The sequence below is a fragment of the Vanellus vanellus genome (genome assembly GCF_965231255.1).
Source record: "Vanellus vanellus genome assembly, chromosome: 23".
Classification (NCBI taxonomy): Eukaryota; Metazoa; Chordata; class Aves; order Charadriiformes; family Charadriidae; genus Vanellus; species Vanellus vanellus.
This window is the reverse complement of record NC_138928.1, coordinates 6,163,729-6,185,278: the sequence shown is the minus strand read 5'-3', so window position 1 is coordinate 6,185,278 and position 21,550 is coordinate 6,163,729.

The following is a 21,550-nucleotide window of genomic DNA, read 5'->3' as shown; positions in this document are numbered from 1 at the left end:
CTTGCCAAGGACAGGTACGGTGGGACTGGCTGCAGCATGGACAGCTGGGCAGGAACACGGTGCTCTTCCATAATACCCAATCTTTTCAGCTATCAGCTCCCTTAAACTTTCAACACGTACCCGTTAGGTGGAAAAAGCTGCCAACACCTCGTAAAACTGCTGCTGCAAGCTCTCAAACCCTGCTGATGGAAATATGTCAGGGGATGAAGGCTCTTCCCTGCAGTATCTGAAAGGCACATTCCAGCGTTTGGCTTCCATGGAGGAAACCTGTGTGGTCTTGAAGGCTTGTCAGCTTTGACCTCTAAATTTGTCCAATAAATGGAATCAAATTATTTACTTGGGCTGCAGGTTTGAGACATCAAACACAGCAGAGGAAAGCTCAGGGCCACGTCTCCTGAAATTGCCCACTGTAAATTCAGTCCACAAGCGGGTGGAGAATAATTACTTGAGGGTTTTCCCCCATTCGCCTCCAAAGTTTATTTATGATTGTGAAAAACATCTTTATAAAGCAACTGCCTACATAGGAGTAAGGATTAAATGGAGCCCTCAGACTATGCATTCTTAATATTTCCCATCACAGAAGAATGAACCACAGAGTAACACCGCGCTTCGCTTTCGTTCTGCGTGGTTTCTTCGGCGCTGCTGTGCTGCAGCGTGCCCAACCTTCCTGCGCCCCTTCCCTCTGCAGCGCTTACTCTCCCACGTGCATAAAAGGCAAACAATCTTGTAACCTTTCTGAAGTGAAGCCAAAACCCCTTGTTTGATCGTAGGGAGTCATCTTCCTCACTCCGGTCTCCTGCAGCCTCCTCAAACCATGGCTGTGGTGAGAGCTGTAGGGTTTGCAAGTCTGTGGGAGCTCGGTTCGGTCTGCTCAGCGCCGACGGCAGCACGGGCGTCGTTCAGTCAGAGCATCTCTTCAGCTGCTCCTGTCTCTGTGGAGATGGGCACGTGCTGAAGCTTATTGCTGTGAATAGTGAGAAATATGTGTTGCAAAATTAAGACTTAAAGCTTGTAAGAAAGTCTTTGTATTCCAGAACAATAGAGGACATGAGAAAGATTGAGTCTTGCTTAGGTTTCTCTGAGATTTATCCCTGTACCATCTTTTCTGACCACTCGTTTGAGACCTATCATTTGAATTACCGATTACTGTTACTTTCGTTTTAAAGCCTTCTTTGCAGGTATTCTTGCTTTCTGGTGGTAGCTGCTCAGAAATGTATGTTCTCATTTACATCGCAGTGATACAGGACGGGTGCAGTGTTTCACCGTTCGGGTGAGCTCTGCTCACCCCCGACAAGCAGATGTCTCTGAGGTGGCATAGGGCACCTATAGCAACTTTAAGACAAGACTGCATCTACTGGAACTTGCAAGGAAAAAGGCAGAACATGCCCAAATGTTTCCGGGGCACTTGTCCTGATGAATTCACATCTACGCTAAATGGCATTAGATCCTTAATGGCTTGATATAGCCAAGACTCTCATCACACTCCTCATTCAGCAAAGCATCTGTACAGAGGTCAATCAACTGGTGACAGGTTCCGGTAATTTTATTTCAAATATTCTCAGCCATAATTGCTCATTTGCAACTTGCATAGGAAAGAAAACTGATTACACCAACTCGCTTGTCATCTTCTCCCCATCCCCAGGCTCCATGCAAGTTTACTTTCTCCCTTTCGCTTCCAAATTTAAAAGAAAACACTGCCTCTGTTCTGTTCCCATTCCCCCTTTGGCAATGGGAGTTGGCATGAGCGAGCACACCTGGTTCTGCAGCGTAGTTAAGTATCTGGCTCTTCCACATTAATACGTTTGGCTCTTTTCTTCCTTTAGAGGCACCCGATTCAACTGCAGTGTGTATCCTTGGCAGTCCTGGGCATCTTTCCCGAGAGCTCGGTATTAATGAGCCTGCAGCGGAGCGGGAAGGCTCCCAGCTTCCCGCTGCCACATCCGGGGAACAGCACTTCTTCCATGCCCAGACTCCCCCAGCCGCTGGCCGCGGGGAGCGTACGGCGAAGCGGCAGAGCCGGGGGGCTCAGGGCTGCTCTGAGTGAAGTTTGAGCGTGGCACGCATGGCAGGTGGCCTTTCCAAAGCAGAGGAGTCGCAGGAAAGGTGCCGGCAGACGCTGGGGCAGGATGGCTCGTGGAGTCTGCGCTCCCTGCACAGAGGCAGAGGTCTTCCCCTGTTGTTTTCAGCAGAGCCCCTCTCAAATTGAACCGAAGGGGGGGTGGGGGTGGGGGTGGGGAATAAATCCATGGTAGCATAACAGAGCGCTGGACTTTCCATTCTGTTATGAGTTCTGGAAAAAAAGGATAAAGTTGAGACTTTAGACTCTTTTAGCCAAAGTTTGGTTTTGCTATTTCCCCCTTGTTCTCCTCTTTCATCGCTAAAGAAGTAAAAGAAAAAAGTAAGCTGAAAAAGGAAAGGATAGAAAGTAGAGAAGCAAAGGAAGAAAACCATTTTCCAGGAGATTTACTTCTGTCTTTGCAGCAGGGACCATTTCCATGAAAATATTTCCTTCTTTAAAAGAAGGAAGTTTTTGAGGAAAAATTATTTGTACATATTTTTTTGCTTGGCTTCACTTGGTTGCTTCAGAAGGGACCGTTCACTTTAGACGCCACTGAAAAGAGCCAACAAGCTGTAACCTGCTCTCCTGCACTGTTACTTCGAGGTGCCACATCCATGTTTCAACACAGCGCTTGGGGCTTATAAAAGGATGCTGGTGACACGTCACGTTAGCTCTGTATTTCCCACCAAAGTTTATGGGACGGCAAACTCCGGCTGAGTTTAAGAGCGTGCCTGCGGGTGCTGAGACACTGGGAAGGATCTTTCTGCCTTTCCAGTAAAGTAGAAAATTGGAAACCTCTATGTTTCTTCCATAGTGTTTTTCATTTTGCTGTTTCGGACTCACACGTTCTCAGCGGTATGAAGTATTAACCAGCTCGATCCTGGTGCGTTTAACCAGGAAAAAGGAGGAAGCACGACCTTTAACTGTAGATAAGATGGTCTTTTCTGCTGTTTCAGTAACTAGAAAAATAACACCCCCCAACAGTGTTCATGTGATGCAGGTTTGTGTCGGGGAGAAAAGTGACAGTTGACAGGAGCAACTTAAAAGTACATCAGTTTGAGCATTAACAAAACGCTGAGTCTGTAGCCGTTGGTGGTGCGGGTGTGGGGCTGCAGTCGTGTTGCTGAAGAGAGCTAATATGGACACGAAGCTGCTTGAGAAGACAATGAGGCGCCTCTGTGCCAACATACCTTCTCTCGCTACATGATGTGCTGGTGTATATTAATTTGTGTGTAAAAACTGCTCTTTCTGCCAACATAGCTGCACCAACACAAGATCCGCAGGGGCCGATGCTGCAGCGCGGCCGTGTCGGCTTCTGCCGCTGCTCCAGAGCATCTTCGGGGGATGAAGAAATGTGGCAGCTGCTGCCCCGTCTCTGCTAAGGCTTCCCAAAGGGGCTGTCGTAGGGGAAGGGCTTAAATAACTTTCAAACGAAATAATTAAAGATTGATTATGCCTTAATTGTAAAACAGTGTCCCAAGGCTCTGAAGGTAGCAGGCCTTTTCTCCTCTGCCTTTGAAGATAAGACAGAATGGCTGTGTGTTAATTATTGGAAGGTTACTTGCATTTTCTGTGTCTGCAAGAGGCCAAGAACTGAAATTTATACTAATTCTTGAATTTCTGCTTTAGAACATAACTGTGTGCTATTAAATTTTCACTTGGTCCTTAGATCTGGGTATAAAACCGGCAGCATTAGAAGATGAATAAAATGCAAACTTTGGTTATCAGTTTATCCCTTCCGGCGTTTGTTACAGTTCAGCAATGACGCTCCCTGGCTGGCGTTTGCGAGTAACCCTAAAAGCCGCACAGCTTTAGGCGCGATGCAACAGGTTAGTGTGTGGGAGACAACTTCCACCAGCCCCACGTTCATCAGGCGTCACGTCTAATGGATCGGACCAACCACCAACCCCAGCACAGCGTTTTGGCTGGGGCAGCTCAGACTCATCGCGCGCAGCGAGTTCCAGCTGCAAAGTCCGTCTGAACCTTAGAACAGAGACCCTTGTGCCGAGAGCCGTGGGGCAGAGCCGTCGGGCAAAACAGGCTCTGCAGTCACAGGTCACTTTGGAACGAGGCTCTCCGCGCGCACTGGGGTCTGCACGCGTGGTTTGAGAGCAAGAAGGCAGAATGCGTCGTCCTGCTGACAGTACTTTAAAAATAAACCTTTTAAGCTGATGTATGTGGCCTAAAGCCACCGGAGCACTGCTAAGGAATATACTTTTCAGTTTTCTGTTTGTAAAAATAAAAAAAAAACACCACCAAAAATAACCCTGCAAGAAAGAAATCTTGGCATCTACCTTCACAGGGAATGAACTTCTAAGCAGAAAAGATGATATTTCTGACTTCTCTGTGAATTTCAATGCCTTAGTGCCCTTTTAATGCCCTGAAAGAAACATTTGGCCCTGTGTTACCTGTCGGTCTGTGCTCTCTATCCCTCCGTCAGCAGTGGCGCTTCTGGAACCCTGTTTGCCCGTGCCCAGGCTGGGGCATCGCGTGCTGCGTGCTCCCACCCTACCGAAATAACGGAGGGCAGAGGTTTGGGGCTAAGGAGGGAACGTATCAGGGAGCTGATGTAACTGAACACAGGTACAGGTCTGTGTCGATAGAGACCTGGGTGGAAAGTTACATTTTGCAGAAACCTCTTTCCTGGACAATATGGAGGTAATATTTCTCCCTCTGTTCTGTAGTTTAGAACAACGCTAAAAAGTTACGTTCCACAATAACAGACATTTTAAAGAATCTGTTAACTCTTGTGGATGGGAGAGACAGGACAGCTTGTTTTCCAAGGAATCTGGGGACTACAGGCACAATTTCTGTTTTTAAACTAGGGAAGCCATAGGCAATAAAGCCGAACCTCCTTGGAAGCACTATGGGGAACCTCCTTGGAAGCACTACGGGCATACATCTGCAGCTGCACGGGCTGTACGTCGCCAGTATGTCTGAGGACAATAAGTGAATTATATTGCAGTAAACCCACTATAATAGGAGACCCAGGCCCCAAAATTATGCAAAGCCTTCCCCCCAGGAGGTGTCGATACCTTAGTTATTGTACCAAAGTGAAATACACTCTTAGAAGGCTTTTCCTAAAAGTTGTTGGGTTTTAGTTTCATTCCTGTTACCTGGCTCACACAGGCCATTCCCGGGAAGCTCTGCCCATGTGCAAACAGAAGAAGAGGATGTTAAATTTCACAACTCGGGACACAGAGCAGCGCGAAGGCGGTTTTGCAGCAGGCGGGGTGATGCGTGAGCGGGATGGCACCTTAGTAAGGGGTGTTGCGGCGCACGAGGCTGATCTTGCGGGTTCAGCAGCAGCTAAATCTGACTTGTACCATCTTCATACTTAGGGCACGGATGGGAACACTGCTGGTGGGTCTGACGTTGTTTGCAGAGACCTTTTTCCCCCCACTTCTTGCAATGAATCTGTTTGTGATTCCATGCAGGGTAGGTTTGGCTTCCTGCAGTGACACTTTTGTTACCTTCAGCATGTGCCAGCACGTTCCTTTTACAGAGGAATGCAGAGCTGCACAGCCACGGCTGTGCCCTTCCTGCGCCAGTTTCTAAATGATGGATTTGGGCACAAACGTCTTCCAGACCCCCAATCTTGGTTTTGCTCTCTCGGTGGAGCACAAGTGCGGGGGGAAATCGTGAGCTTTGCTCTGCTGCTCTGTATGAAGGCATACGTCAGCTTTTGGTGAAAAACTGCCTGCGCGGCTGAAAAATGTTTATCCCTCAGTTTGTATGAAACAATTATTAGACAAAGCAGTGTTATTTGGTACTTGTGCCATCTTGATTGTTTTCTGGGAAACTTAAGGTTTCTTGTGAGAGGGCACGTGCTGCTGCAGTGGGGTTATGCAGTTGCTGCTTACGGGTACAGATGTGTTCACAGAGCAAAAGTACCAGCGGTTGTTCTGACTCCGTCCTACAACTACAAGTGCTGACAAAGCTGAGTTTCAAATTGTAGTAGTGAAAAATTTAACTTTAGTTTGGGTAAGTATACTTGGCTTCTGGATGCTTTTTCATAACGTTCTAGCCTTTTCTGATATTTTTTCGTGAATCCATTTACTGGTATTGTTAAGAAGTTGGGATGCGGCAAAGTGATTTTTTATGACTTGAGTGAAGCCGAAAATACCAAGAAATGTATTTTCTCTTCTGGGTTCTTTTTGTGTTTTTACTGACTAGAAGTAGGAAACAGCTCTTTAAAAGTTGACTATGCATCTGCTTGTGACTGTGTGCCGGGGGAAAAGTCTCTCCTGGCATTTGACGTGAGCAATTAAGAGAGATCCTGGGAGAAGTGACCGTGCTGAGGTCACTTAGCAGCTCAGGTACTGATTTGACCCGCTCCCGCCTTTAACGCCTCCGCCGTGGCCTTGGTGCCCGTCCCCAGCGTCTGCTCCGCGCCACGCTGGCTCTGCGGGACGCGCGGTGCCCGTGGTGGGACAGGCGGTCCTGCGAGGCGGCCCCGCGGGGCTGTTCCGGCACGCCGAGCTGGGGCTTTGTCAACTCGTTCCCGGCCTTTTGTCTGCGGCTCAGCGCGCGGTTTGTGAGCAACCCGAGCCCTTCCCTTCCCCTGACATGACGGTACACGCTGCTTATCTGAGCAGCAATTCCAGCCCGGGCCAAGGACACGCCTTTGGGAACGCTCCTTTCTTTGGCCTTATTCAGCTTTGCCTTGCCTGGACTTGTTCTGCGATGCTCTCGAGGCCAACAGTGCATCTGGGAGCGAACCCTGCCTGTGAGCTTTCCCTGCCCGGTAATGCCCGTTCAAATCCGAAGAGACCGACTCAGCACTGGAGCATCGCCGCGCGGGTCGGTGTGCCGCGTGCGATGGCTCCGGAGACGCTGGGGCAGTCCCGACACTGCCGTGGATAACGTGTGCTCATGTGCACGGACCCCGGCTTTAGCTGGGTGTGTTAAAATAACACCCAGATTCTTTTATATGGTGGTTAAATAAATAATTTTTAATTTGAGGCTTCATTCTTCTGACCAAGCCGAGTACTGGCAGCGTGTAGGAATGTGCGCACGGAGACTGGCGGCTGTCTAACGCAGTCTGAAATGCGAAGCTCGCTGTGTTGAAGGGAAAAATCCCAATTGTTTCCATTTCTGTGGCTGTAAGTGACATCTCCAAAGGCAAAATCACCTTCTTTCGGGGATGGTGGTCTTTGAACCTCTAGTCGAAGGGGGGCCCCATGCAAACCCCGTGCCGTATCCCACCGGGAGGTGGGAGGCAGAGGGGAGGCCGTGCCGGGGCGGTGCTGGGGGGACACGGGCAGTGCGGCTCAGGAGGGGCTCGGGGACGGACTCGCGGGTCGGGGCGGCCGACGGGAGCCCCTGCAGCCCCCTCCTGACCTCCCGCTGTGGGAACGGTCGCGCCTTTCTGTTCAGAGCCGGGTATTAAAATAAGAGATGGGTAATTTTAATAATTCTGCATAATAGCTGATGTTCTGATCTTTATGTAGATCGGGGGGAACAGAGGAGTGTTTGTATATGTGTGGCTTTAGTTGAGCAGGAGATGAAAGGGCTCAGAGAAGTATTTAAAGTATATGCCTCCGCTTTGCTGGAAGTCACAGGGACTGCGGCCTAGCCAAGACTAATAACGCTAATTTAATTATTTTGGTTAGAAGCGTGGTGTTTTTACCAGGGCGGTTATTTAGACACATCCCCACGGGTGGCGAGTTGCGGCCCTGCCTCACGGCCCCAGTGGGGCTCTGGGGTGACGAAAACGGGTCGTGTTAGAATGGCATCGCTGTAACACCAAACCTCCGCGGGGGCTTCGCTGGTCTCGGGCTCGGGCCGCTGGGGCAATAAAAAACTCTGTTGGCAAGGTGTGATGCACGTGGTTTCGGTTCCGTATGTCTTAGAGTGCTTTGCTGCCCCGGGACCGGCACAGCCCGTGTGTGTTGGGGACAGCCAAAGTGCGGACGTGCTGGCTGCCACCTCGGGGGGCTCGTGGCTCCGGTTTTAGGTTTCCCCTATGTTTTCTGCCTCTCCCAGTGTGGGATGCATAGCTTCAGGGCATATTCACCCAATGAACAATGTCTACCTCAGTAACTTGGCCACACCTTGGGAAAAAAAAAAATTAAGAACTGCAAGGTACTCTACTTGCAAATGATGGGCTGTTATTACCTTCCAGCATCACACAAGCAAAAGACATGAACCGGATGCTATGTACCAATATTCTTCTCTTGCATTATTTACTGTTGCAATGTGTATTCCCATGATCTCCTGTCTAAGGTGACATCTCAGCTGTGGATTTTTGATGACGACAATTATAACGAGACAAAGGAAGAGAGGCAGCTCAGATTTGATTTGGATCCCTTTGCCTTTTTAAAAATTGAAGATTTCTAACTCTTAGCAAAATCCCTACCACGTGAGACCATGTTTTACATTCTGCCTGTTTGCAGACCTGATATATAGGGGCTTTACGCAGAATCCCAGTATGTCATTGTTGTATTAATGACTGAGCGAGGCGTTAGCTTGCCTGCTGATGCTATCTTGTATTTTCATGTTCTGAGAGGGCATTTTTGGATGTGTAATAAACTAATGTTAACTATAAACGTAGATGCTACTGTAGGGAATCTGTCTTATTCAGCCAAGAACGAAAGCCATTTCACAGATAGAAAGTATTTTTTTTTCTTCGGTTGACTTCATTTCATGAACAGTGAAAAAGTCTGCGTTAACTGCTGTAAAGATACAAGTGATTTATCTTGACTTGGGATGGACAGAAGGTAATTTTGCAGACATCGTAGGTGTTCCCAGAAAAAAAAGAGACTTGCTCCCCTCCATCCCATTGAGAAAAATGCAGAATTCTTCCTTTGCACCTACGAAGCTGAGCCAGAGCAGCCAGGGGCTGAGCTTAAAAGCTGTAAAGAGATTTCACACCCGAAGCATGCTCCCCCCGTACCAGCTAGGCTTTGTGTAGGCGAGACTCTGCCATGGGAGACTCTGCCACGAATGGAAAGTCTTATGTGCTCTGTTTCCTTTTCATGCCTAAGGATGCCCACGTGGCTCTTACAGAATAGTCTGGGACTTGGGAGCAAGGTTTGCTCCTGCTCCGTCCCGGCCACACTCCTGACAGCCCGTCGGCACGTGCCCGGCCGTATCCTGATAAACTGGGGACGCTGCGCCTGCCCGCACCGAGCCAGCCGTGCCCGCCAACCGTGCCCTGGCACCACTGGCTGCACTGGGGGATAACCTGCTTTTAGGGGTGTCCTCAAGGCACCTCTCGGAGTGGAGGGTTCAGAGATGGTCCACATGGGGTGGCTGTAAGAGGCTGTTGTGGCAGGATGGGCACCAGTTATCTCCTTGTCAGTGTGTGTCAGCGCTGGTGTGGCTGTGGTTTTATCTGACACCGCTCTGCCCTGTTTAAGCTCCTCTATCTGAACACGTTTGGAGGGAGTTATTTGAGATCTCTACCAGAACAAGGAAGTAGAAAGAGCTGAAACTCGGCAAGTATTTCCATACCCTGCCTCTGCCTGAGGCTTTTGATGGCTGAACCTGGTGTTAGCGGGGAGAATGTCAAGAAGCATCTTTCGCTGAAACTGGAGAGAGTCGCGGCAGGATCAGGATGGGACATGGTCCCTGCTCGGGGCTGTCAGGCTCTTGGCGAGGGCTTAGACCAGACCAAGGAGGATGCTTGGAGCGGGACCCAGCTGTGCGCCCTCCCCGGATCGCGCCGTGTTGCCCACCAGCTCTCGGCTGGGAGCAGCGGCTCCGTCGCTGTGCCTCTCACCAGACTTGAACAAGTGATGTTCTTGCGTCAGAAGGTGTCTGCCGGTCTGTCTGCCCGGGCTCAGATAAAAAACTTCCTTAGTGCCATATCGGTGCCTCCTGCCCTGTGACAGTCTGTCACCCGCCCCTGAGCCAGGTCAATGACTCGAGCCGACCTGCTGCACGCCTGGAACTGAAGGTGACGTACTGTGGTCCTTGGCTGGTCCTTGACTGTGTTACAGTTTTAAAGCATCTGCCACCGATGTCACAAGACTGCCCCTTTTCACACAAATCGGAGTACAGATGCTGCAGGTCCACAACTCGCACTTTGCAACCACTGTCCTTCGTTAGGCATCCAGCAGCACTCAGTACCACAGCTAAACTCTCATCCGCTTTGAATGCATTTCCTTTTTTTTCTAGGCAGCAAACATGAAGCAACTTGCTTCATCAATGTATTGCTCTGGAATTACTGTAGCGGAGGCATGAAGCAGCCGGGCAGTCTGACATCAGTCACTGCCTCACAGGTATATTCAGTTTCTCAATCACATGCAAACTGTTCTTTGTCTGTACTTGCAAAGCCGCACGAAGCCACTGGCTTAGAGAAGCTGCTCTTCCCTCCTGCCGCAAAGCTAAAATAAACTAGGCCCACCGGATCCCACATTGGTGTTATTTACAGTATTTTCCTTCTCCGTGTCGTGCCGTATCTGCGCGCGGTGGGCCGCTCTGCGCAGGGAGACGCCAGGCTGGCGTGGGACCGCAGCATCCCCGGCACGGTGGAGCCGCGGCGGGCGGCAGCGCCGGGGCTCAGGGGGCTCGTCTGAAGGACAGAGCTCAGCGCCCACGCGCCTTACGCTCGCATCTCGCTGACGTGGCGGGAGGGGTGTACGTGCTGTGTAGGCGACACACTACAGATAAGTAACGACTCTTCCTTAGGGGATGGTCTCTACCTGCGGCTGGCCTTGTTTGCGATCTGGTGGCTCTGTAGGTGTATTACCTGAGCTGTTGAGGAGCAGAGGTACGGTCTCACCTTTGCTCTCTGTCTGTTCCAGGAAAAGTCTGGTAAGGGAATAAGAGATACCGCTCTTTGTGTCTCTGCTGTTCATTTGTTCCATGCAGAGGTCTGGAATACAGTGCACAAAAGCAGTGAGTATGTGCGGATGTCTCTGAGGTAGTGGGCAGCCAAGCGGGCTCCTAAGGCTGAGGGCAGGCACACAGACCTGAGGGAAACGATCCTGTTTGGTTTTGTACATATCCAAATACATAAATAAAACGTTGGTCCAATGAGTGTTAGTGAAAGAGTAAAAATCAATACTTAAACCCCCACCAAACAAAGAAAACTGATCAGTATTTTCAGATTTAGATACATACTTTAACCCGCCCCCGATGGGTAGTATCATCCATTGCCTCAAAGACGGCACAACCTGTGGGGTGATAGGAGGTGGTCCAGGAGGTCTGTTTTCCCTTCCGAGTTCTGCAAGCAGAGAATGTTTTAAGGGGTTTGTGCTCATTTGTATTTTAAAGCATCTTATTCTGAAGTGCAAGACCAGGGGCTACATCTTCAGCTGGCATAAATCTGCCTGGCTGCATGGAGATAAACTGATTTACGCTGGCTGAAGATCTGGCCCTGGATGTAAGAAATGGAAGCAGGTGGATGTAATTTCTCTAAATTTCCACTCAAGCTGCACACGCCTGCAGCACCAGAAATTGAACGGCACTTTCCCTAAGAGTAAAAAAGTTATTAGCTTCATATTTGTGTTAGTGCTTCACTGCCCTCCCTCTTGACTTGATCATCACACGTAGCCACGGGCTGTCTCTGGCAATGACTCTGTCTCCCCAATAAAATTAAAAATCACTTTTGTTTCATATCTTTTTAATAAGACGTGTCCTTTTTAATAAAGGACTCTGCTCTTAAATGGGTGATGAGCTGATGAACAGCAGGCTCAGAGTTTATTGCATTTCCCTGATTTGAATTTCTCTTTCTGCATTTCAGATGTAACAATAAAGCTAAGTAAAAATCCCCAAAGACTCTGCACATGCAGCACAAACATGGTTTTGCTACCGCTGCTGGGTTGAAATTGATGCTCAGAGTGAGTGGCTGCGTGGCCGTTGTGCAGCTCAGTGTACAAACTTTGAGCGGAATTAAGCAGTTTCTTTGTCTCTTAGCAAAACATTTAATTATATATTTCATACATTTTTCTTTAAAAAAAATGATAGCAAAGAACTTTGCAAAATAAAGTTATTTTCTAAGTTTTTTTTTTTTTAAATCATTAATTTGATTTCTAAAATTTTGTCCAGAATTTTTTTCAGGTTTCTATTTGATTTTATTACAAAATCAGTTCAGTGATGTTGAAATTAACTTGCTAACCTTTTGATGCTATTAAATTATACTGGGAACAGCTTTGGTTAAAATTACACAATCTATTCCTTAGCACAAAAGTAAATAGGCTGTATCGCTAGCCCTAGAAAAGAAGACAAAGGTTAAATTCCAGGGATTTGCTGAGTGTTAATTTTATTCAAATAATTTATGCAGATTTCCTGCCTCTGAATTGTTCCAAGTTTGAAGAATCAAACAAAGCCAAATGCCTCTCTATGTTTAGCTTCTTGTATTGATTCATTTATTCCTGGGATCGTTTCAAACGCAGACCTGAAGTAACTTTATGAGCCAGATTTTTTTTCAAAAGTTGAACGAGCAAGACAGATGAACCCGAGCTGTTCAGGAGGCTTTGGAAAGAGCCCGTTTGTATCCTATCCCGTAACGATTTCTGGCGAGTGCCCCTTTCAGGGGGTTGGCAGCCACCTGCCTGGGGGGAGACTCACCGAGACCCACGGTCTGTATCGGTGGGGTGTTGTGAGGTGCTCAACATGCGCACAGCCATTCCTGCTCCGGGTGGGCAAAGCTCAATCGATAGGAAATACGTCCAAGTAATCATCCCGCTAATAGTAGGAAATAGGGCCGTAGGGGACTTTGGCCTTGGCAGATTGCAAAATAAAATACAACAATAAGCAAGGCTGGGCTTGGGCAGGCATGGCTCCCCCGAGCCCTCCTTTCCACAGCCCCGCTCCCGGTCGCAGAGCAGTGCGCCGGCAGATGCGCATCCTCGGGACAGGGATGCTCCTTCTCCCACAGCGGGTTCTGCGCGGGGGGATAGATTTATTCACAGCTGGAGGCAAATGGGGACAAACGCCAGCACTGTCAGCTGCTGTCTGGGTGTAGGTCAGTCCAGAGCCTGGTGCCCTCTCCTCTTAACAAGGGTGTAAACTGAGATAACGAAGATAACACAGTGCCAGGCCCTCGCACTGTTGAGTTTCTCCTGTGTTTGGGTGTATGTTCCCATCGCCCCGATCAGTCTTCTCTCAGCTCTTCAGGGGGAACGAGACGAACGGGACACAGTGGAAAAATTCCTGCAGACTTTTAATTTCTTAATCCTCTAAATTAGACATGATTTGCTTTAAGCTGTGTTGAGAAAACTAGGTCTGATGTCCTTCTGCTAAAAAGAGTAGACGGGCAAAGGCTGAGAGCATCGTTGCCCTTCTCTCTCCAGGGCAGCCGCGTCCCGTGGGCGGGAGCAGAGACCCTGACGGGCCCCGGGCGTTGGGTCAGGGGGTGCTTGAACCCTTCCAAAAGTGAGCTCTGTGCCGCCCCTGCTCCCCCAGCCCAGAGAAGTCTGTGAGTGATAAAACCTTCCTTTAATTAAACCAGAACCTCCAGCTCCGCCGCTACTCGTGTGCTGTGGTTTTTGGGGTTTTCCAGCGCAGAAAGTATAACTGTGGGCTATGTTTTCAGGGATGGCAGAGCAAAGGCGGTACAGTTGCAGTCTTTTTGCATACTTCTGATCCTCAGACTTTTCTGCGCCGGTTCGTTTCTGCACAAGTTACAACAACGCCGGGCTCTGCTCTGCCCAAAGCCGCCCCGGGAGCTGCCGAGTTGAGGGAAGCTGCTGTGGCCGTGGGGGTGCCGGGACCGGGGCTCCGGCCGGCTCCTGCCCTCCCGGTGCTGTGGACTGTCTTTGCAGAAGTGCTCAGCTGTCTCAAAACCCAGCTGTGGCACGAGCACAGTTTGAAACAGAAAATAAGCAAAAATAGCTATCAGTGACTTCGACAGACTTTCTCTTGTTCTCAGCTCCCTGTGGCCAATTTGGCAGTGACGTGAAACTTATCATGGCATCGCCTTCACATTAATTCAGAGAAGATATGGTACAGTTAGTACGATCGCACGTTGGAGGATATCACATTCAAATGCCCGTTTTGCGCCCAAATCTTCGATCTGAAAAGTTCTTAATAGTCAGACTAGTCCAGGCTTTGCAGCGCTCACTCCTCCTTCATTCCAGGCACGCAAATTTGTGCATCGATAGATGAAGCGCTGGGCTCTGCTGGAACACAAATGTGAAAGCCACGGCTAAGGGTGGCTCTGCTGCGGCAGAGACGTGGGGCAGGCTGCCTGCGCGGCGGAGACGCACCATTTACAATGATGTGTAAATGACCCTAAACCAACCCTTGGCAGTTACAGAGCTCTGAACCAAAACGTGTCCGTGTTTAAAAGGGATTATAGCGTTGGGGCATCGTGAGCAGGTGGAAGGTCATTTTGCATGTTCTCTTGTCCAGGTAAAAATGGCGTTGTCCTGCTTAAGCCCCACGGCCTTGGTTGGCTCAGGGGGTGGGCAGCGCTTGCTGGCACGATGAGCGGGACCCCTGGGCTGTTCCGCTCTCCGTGAGCAGCACTTGCTGGGAGACATGGGCGGTAAACGCTCTTTTTCGCACGGGGTACACGGAGCGGTGGGAGATTGTCTCTCCAGCCGAGTGCCACCACTTCTGGAGTGTCACTGAAGCCTTCGCTGATTTTTAGAAGGGGAAACAATTTGTTTATTGTGGACTAGGGCAACTGAAGAGGAAGATAAGCTAACATTAATTTTTAAATTTCTGTGCAAGTTTAAAGTTTTATGGGCATTCATCTTCCGGAGTAGCCTATAGTCTTTCTGTCATGGCTTTTCATCTTCTTCCTCCTGCTATTTTTCTTTTTCCATGTCGGAGCAGTGATGGAGAGGAGTGGATTCCAGGTGTGTGAGCCATGCGACATTTACTGGTTGAGGTTCAGAAATTCCTACCCTGGGGTGGAGGGGGAAGTGAGAGGGAAGAGAAGAAAAAGAAGAGAAATGAGAAAATAAAGTAGGCTCCACCACCTGCCATGTAATGATGGGTTCTGGAGATAAGGCTGTTTTAAGGTGCATTCCAGACATATGGGTCCTGCCCAGACACAGCACAAAAGAAAAGGGAGACTTAAAACAACAGCCAGCTCCTCCTCCCCCCGGATCAGGTGCGCACACACATAAGAGAATAGCTGCCTCTAATAAAAACCTCTCTCCTGGCCCGTGTTTTCTTACAGTTTTAATTCAAAGCCCCCTTTAAGCACACATGCACATACAGCCCCTCCAATCAAGCTGACGCCTGTCACGGGGGTTGCATGCAGGGGATGCGAGGCCAATCCAAACACAACATCACCCCGGAGGAGCTGCCGGCAAGTGCGGTACGGGGACTGGAAAATGCCCCGTCCCCTTCAGTGATCGTTGCGAGGAGACTTGTCGTCTTCGTTAGAAAACGAAATTAAAAACGATTGCACGTTTCTGCCTTGCAATGGAAAGGTTGCCTACAGCTATCCTGCGTGCGTGTTTGGGTCTCAAAATTAAAGCAGGGTTAGACTTTAATGTTACACCTCACGCAGCAATTATGAAAACACGAGGCCGGATCCTGTCCTGCGCTGTGGCTGTGGGAGACGGCGGTTTTCTAACGAGGGGCAGAGGCGTGAGCTGTAGAGTTGGGAGAATGGTAAGAACAGCAAGATGTGTCTCCACGAGGCAGCGCTGACCTCGGCGCAATTAGTCTTCCCCCCGGTTATCTTTGTGCTCCTGTGATTGTGTGCCGGTTGAGATGCAGACAAGAATAAGGCCTTTATTTTATTTGGAGATGCTGCCGGTGGCACCATAAATTTACGTCTCGGGGGTATGCGGCATGTCTCTCCTGGTGACAAGGGTAATATAAAGTTGCTAATTCACTGGGATTTGCCCCAATGAAAACTGAAGAAAGAACAATGGGTGATTGTAACAGCATCTTAGGAAAATGCCAGGGTGATAAAAGTGGAATCACCCAGTAAAAATGTGTCGTAAAGCTCCTAAATTTCAGCCTCACTTGTCATGCTATCTCTAAGCAAATTTGCTCTCTGTTGGACTGTAAAACTCAAGTGGTAGATGCTGGCTTTTGATGCAAAAATACGAACATAACTCTGCAAGACAGAAATTTTATCTTGAATCTTAGAGGTTTCTTTTTTTTGGGGGGGGTGGTTTCTTTTGGAAAGGCAGTTATTTTTAGAAAGTAAGACAATGAATGCTTTAATCCCTTTCAATCTTCTCTAAAATTAATATTGGTGTGAATTTTAATAACTACAATAATAACAACGTGTAAGATCACGCACTGTGCTTGTATAAGTGATAAAACAAACAGGAGGAAAGTATTTAAACAGTATCATAATCTCATTTCTGTTTTTTACTGTAGTTATGGTGAATGTGCTCTGGCTAATTACAGGAAAAATATTTAATTTTTATTTAGTCAAAGAATTATTTTTCTCTTAAGGACCTCATTAAAGTCTGACTGTGTTTATGGATAGGTTATGGGCCGTATGACAGCGGGAGGTGTGGGGCTGAGCGTGAGGGTGAAGAGCGGCGGTGGCTCCTGGGGGGTTTCTGGGGGGCTCCTGGGGGGCACGGCCGGTCCCCGCGGGCGCAGGTTGTCCCGCAGGATGGGATGAGCATCCCCGCAGAGCCCGGGGGACGCGCCGGGCGCTCCCCGGCATTCCCGAGGGAACGCGCACCTCCTCGCTGGGCTCCATCGTGTCAGTTCTGCGGCTCCAGTAGCACCGAAATCCCTATTTATTTTTAAATCTGCGTCAGGGTTTGCTTGCGTAAATTTTGTGTAGTTACTTTGTCTGTGCCTTGCATGTGTGATACCCGCTGACCCAAATAGAGGGTGAGAGGAAATGTTAGATATGCTGAGGCTTTTGGTAGGAAATTGGGGTCATTTTTTTTTCGGGTTTCACCTTTAGCATGGGGAGAATTATTTGGAAAGAGGACAGCAGTATTGAGAAGAAACTACAGATGCAGCAACTAATGCCATATTACTGCGTAAATATTCAATGCAAAAAGTAATGAAACTACAGAACTTAATAAGAATTAAAATCCCTGTTGCCATTTTATGCTCCGCTCCTGGCATCGCACCCTCGCTAACAGATGATCTCTCTTTACAAATAACTTGCTTTGAAATGAAATCCCTGTGAGCTTTCTCGTGCCCTCGAGTAAGGGGACTTTAGTTCAGCTGCATCTTCAGGAGCCTGGGGTGAAGGATGCTGAAGGCCCCCAGAGCCGCCGGGCAGTGGTGGGAAGCGTACCGAGGAGGTTGTTCAGGACCTGAACCTCTCGGAGCAGGCTGAGACGAGGTGTAGGTGTGTTGGCCCTCCGCATAAGAGCGAATTTCAGCTGGAGCGCACCATTTACAAGGGCTGTCGCTTGGGAGGAGCTAGTGGAGGTGATCGCTTTTCTTCAATATAGGAATCGGTTGTCTTGAAATGCAACCAGCGTAAGGCTCTCCGAGAGACTGCGGCGTTGAGCTGCTGTGCTTCCGTTCCCAGCGCTGTTCGTGCACGGATGCGCCCAGCGGCGCGGTGAGCGGGACGGCGCCTCTCCCTCCTCGCCTCTCGCCTCCCGCTTCCCTCTCCATCCACCCCAGTCCCACGCTGTTGTCTTTCGTGGGGACGAGGGGATCTCAAGCAGCCTCTGCCTGTGCAGGACCTCGGCAGAAAAGCAGTGGCAACAGCAATAAGTCGCTGCAGCATTTTGATGTGGAGATGGACACTCGCCCGCGCAGTCTGCCCGAAGGGCACAGCTTCTGTCTCTCTTCAAATAAGGAGGAAAAAAAATCTTTCTTTTTTTATATTAAAAAAGATGTGACAAGTAGTAATAAATGCTTGTGCGAACTGCTGAAGGCAACTCTCTTTGTACTATAGGTGATGACTTTTCAGGGAGTTGTATTCATGAAGTTTTAGCTTGATTCCTCTCATCTCCCAGAGCCACACTCCGCCTGGCATCGGCTGCACTGCTCGCCGGAGGGAGAGCGGCCGACCTCACTGGCGGGGCTGTGCTTTTGTACCCCCACTAAATTGCCGCAGGTACCCCATGCGTAGGACTTCGATGGCATACAATTATTTATTGCTTGCCTTGGAAGAACTCGGAGGTGGTGGCCTTCTCCGAGCCGTCACCTGGGCACAGGTCAGAGCCAGCGAGGCGGCTGGGCGGTGGTGCAGGCGTCGCAGGCTGAATCTGAACAACAAATGGTCAGATTGGAAGAGAAAGGAATATTGGTTTTTTCTTTTAAATATGAAGCTGAGAGTAGGGGATGCGACTTCTTGAGACTGCTCGGTAGACTGTGCCTGTATCCACTGCATCTTTGTTTTTCTAGGTGTGGTTTTTCTTCACTTTCTCTGCAGTCGGGGATTTACCCTGACGGCACGTGCTCACTCCTGTGGGACAGTGCTAATTCTGTCCCTGAATTTCCTCTGGTCGACTTCCATCCTGCGAGGTCTCACCTGCCAGGTCTGGCTTCTGGTGGATCCATGTGCTTTACTGTGCCATTTTCCCTTGTTCCAGAGGTTCTTTGCCTCTGCTCATCCCTTCACATGAAGCCAAAACTTCCTTCCAAATTTTCATTCTTGTCTCAATATTCATTCCCTCCCTCCCATTCCAGCGGGTATTTCAGTAGATTTGGCCAACAATGGAGCTGTTGGAATTTTATTAGAAATAAATGTGAATTTCAAATTAGGGTCAAAATGGAAAATATGTCTATAAATATTTGAAAAGATCTGAGATGAGGCAGGTTCCTACCCCTTCGGGTCAAAGGCAGTGTTGATGTACAAAGGTATTTTGGCACTTTTGAGCAGACAGTTTTAAACAGCTTTTAGAATATATATTCAAATCAATTCAAAATGGGCTAAAGTCCACAGAAAGGTTAGACTATCTTTTTTAGCTGTTTCCTGAATTTTAGTTGCCTTATCTTAATGCATTGTGTAGCTTTCTGCCCATTTAGTCCATTTCTATTCAACTCATGGAAGTTTCCTGATAATTACTTAGCCCCATCTCATTCCCTAAGGTCCCAAAATGCAAAACAATTCTTTGCAAGACAGAGATTACTTTTTACAAGCTTTAACAGGAGAAAAAAAAAAAAAAAGACATTAAAACGATGTGATCTAAGGTAGAGTTTCACTGCTGAACCATTTTCTATAAGACTTCATTTAGCAGATAGCAGATATTACGTGACTGCGCGTAAGAGAGGGCTTGAGTCCGTCCTTGCTCATGCCAATGCCAAATTACCTTTGACACCAACAGGACAAGGCCACGGAGGATGCAAACTGACGGTGTTTCACTGAATTCAGTGTAACCTGTGCAACGTGAGCACCCTGCTATAAGAGCTGTATCCCAGTATCAATGAGAAGAAGACCAAGTCCAATGGGGTTCTGAATCCATAGGTGTCAGAAAGAGGCATTTGTGGTTTATCTGTTGAAACGTTTGCTCACCTGACATACTTTTCCCCTCATACGTTTGTCACTGGGGCTGGGAATTGTCCCCATTTTCCCCAATCAAAACGCTAGTGTTGAGTACCGTTGTGCTGACCCTCTTCAGTTCCCTTCGGTTCCGTTGCCTTTTCTACCAAATTGATAAAATGGTTTTCCAAGTGCAAAACTTCTAAAGTTTTAGTGAAAGGAATTTCTTTTCTGTGACAAAAGAAAGAGAAAGCTCCTGTACCAATCTGTACTGGTGACATGGCACAACTCGTAAAAATCAATGGATTTATCCCATACTGAACAGAGCAGCAACACGGTTAAAGGTAAAATTACGGTAACGCCACTTTCCGACATAGCGCTTCATTCACACGGTAAGTTGCTGTGCAGACCCGATGCCGGAGCGCGAGGCCGATGTACCTGCAGGAACTGGAAGGACTGGGGGGGATTTGCCTGGAGGGTTATTTACATTTTACTTGCGCTGACAAGCTCCGTGCCAGACCAGGGCTGCGCGATGGGGCCCACGCTGAAAGAGGAGCTCAGTCCCTGCCCTGAGCAGTGCGCAGAGCACACGGGGGTGGGCGGGTGGACGGCCCCGCGGAGTCTGCGGGGTACGGGGGAGGTCTCCCCGAGAGCTTCCCTTCCCCTCGAAAATGCAGAGCAAGGGCAGGACCTGAGGGAGGGGAACGGCCCTGGCTTTAGGAGAGCCTAAAGCTGAGTTGTGTGGGTATTTGAATTAATGTGGTGACCACGTTTGTCAGGAGCAAGAGGTGAGAAGGGAGAGGACGCATGCTGGGAAGTTTGAACCCGTGCTGCGCGTTCCCTGAACTGTCCTGAGGATGAGTGCACCCGAAAGGAGCTTTGGGGCACAGGACGGAGCTCTGAGGGCACGTCTCGCTCGCAGGGTATAAAAAGGGCTCGTCTCCAGCACCGTCAGTCCTCCAGGACTGTGGGAACCTTCATTTGTCACTGCAGAAAGGAGTCTCAATATTTTATGAAAAAAGCATTTTACCGCAGGACTTTGGTGAATATCAGCATAATTTAACTGTGATTTAACAGAACCTTTCATTGACTTTTTAAATTATGCCTCTCCATCACCTACCCTATGGGTTTCCTTGCTTTTCATCTTGCAAATCCCATTACTTATTAATTTCCCCATAATACATAATAGAGGCAGAAAAGCATATAGCATCCCATTCAGCAATGATTTACAAGTCTCTTAGTTCTGAAGCAACATAAGAAAGAGCAGACATTTTATGAGTTTCCTCTGTGCGTGTTTTCTTTGAAAAAATGTATAAAGCAACGCATACAAACCTAAGGCTTCTTTGGACATGATCTCATGACTATGGCTATTGCAGCTCTACAGAAGATGCGATCTGATGGAGATTACAGAAGCACAGTCAGGGCAGAATTAGCAAGAAGATGGTGAGCAAGATTTACCTCATACTCATTATGATAATGGATGTAATATCCATGGAAATGCTGATGGGCTTTGCTTAGAGAGGGAGAACTGCAGGCAAAGAACAAATACACAAACCAGCATTATTTACCCACATTCCCAATCAGGCTTTTGCTCGCATGTTAATCTTTCTACAGGGGGCCCATGAGAAACTTTGATTCCCTCGGCGTCTGGAGAAAATGACTAGCACATACCATGAATCAGAGGGGCTCATTTAGGAATGAAGAAACTATTACTCATCCTGCTCTGGCATGAATGAGCATCTGGCAGCATATTCTGAAATTCTGTGAAGACAACAGGAGGCAAAAGAAAAAAAATCTAGCTCCAGTGCACCTCTTGTCAGCTCAGCAGGCAGCATATGAGGATTGGAAGGAGGTAGCACAAAGACAGATCTGCTGAGCTGAGCCTTTCTCCGCCTGCTTTCTGTTTCCACCCGTCTACTCTTTCCAGCTTCTTTTTAGTCCGAGCTGGGGAGCCCAACAGAATACAGGAAGACAAATTCACCCGGTTAACTCTGCACGGGGTCGGTCCTGGAAGTCGCGTTCCAGAAATCCGCAGACTGCGGCGGTTGGAGGAGACAACGCTCCTGGTTTGCGCTGTGGCCCCATCGCTCTGTAGCTGGTGGAGTCCTGAGATCAATCAGATTTGCTTATGAGTGTGCGTAGACCCCTTATGGTATAGAAAATGTACAGGAGAGTGAACGTGCTGTATTCCCAGGAGCAGACACGGAACA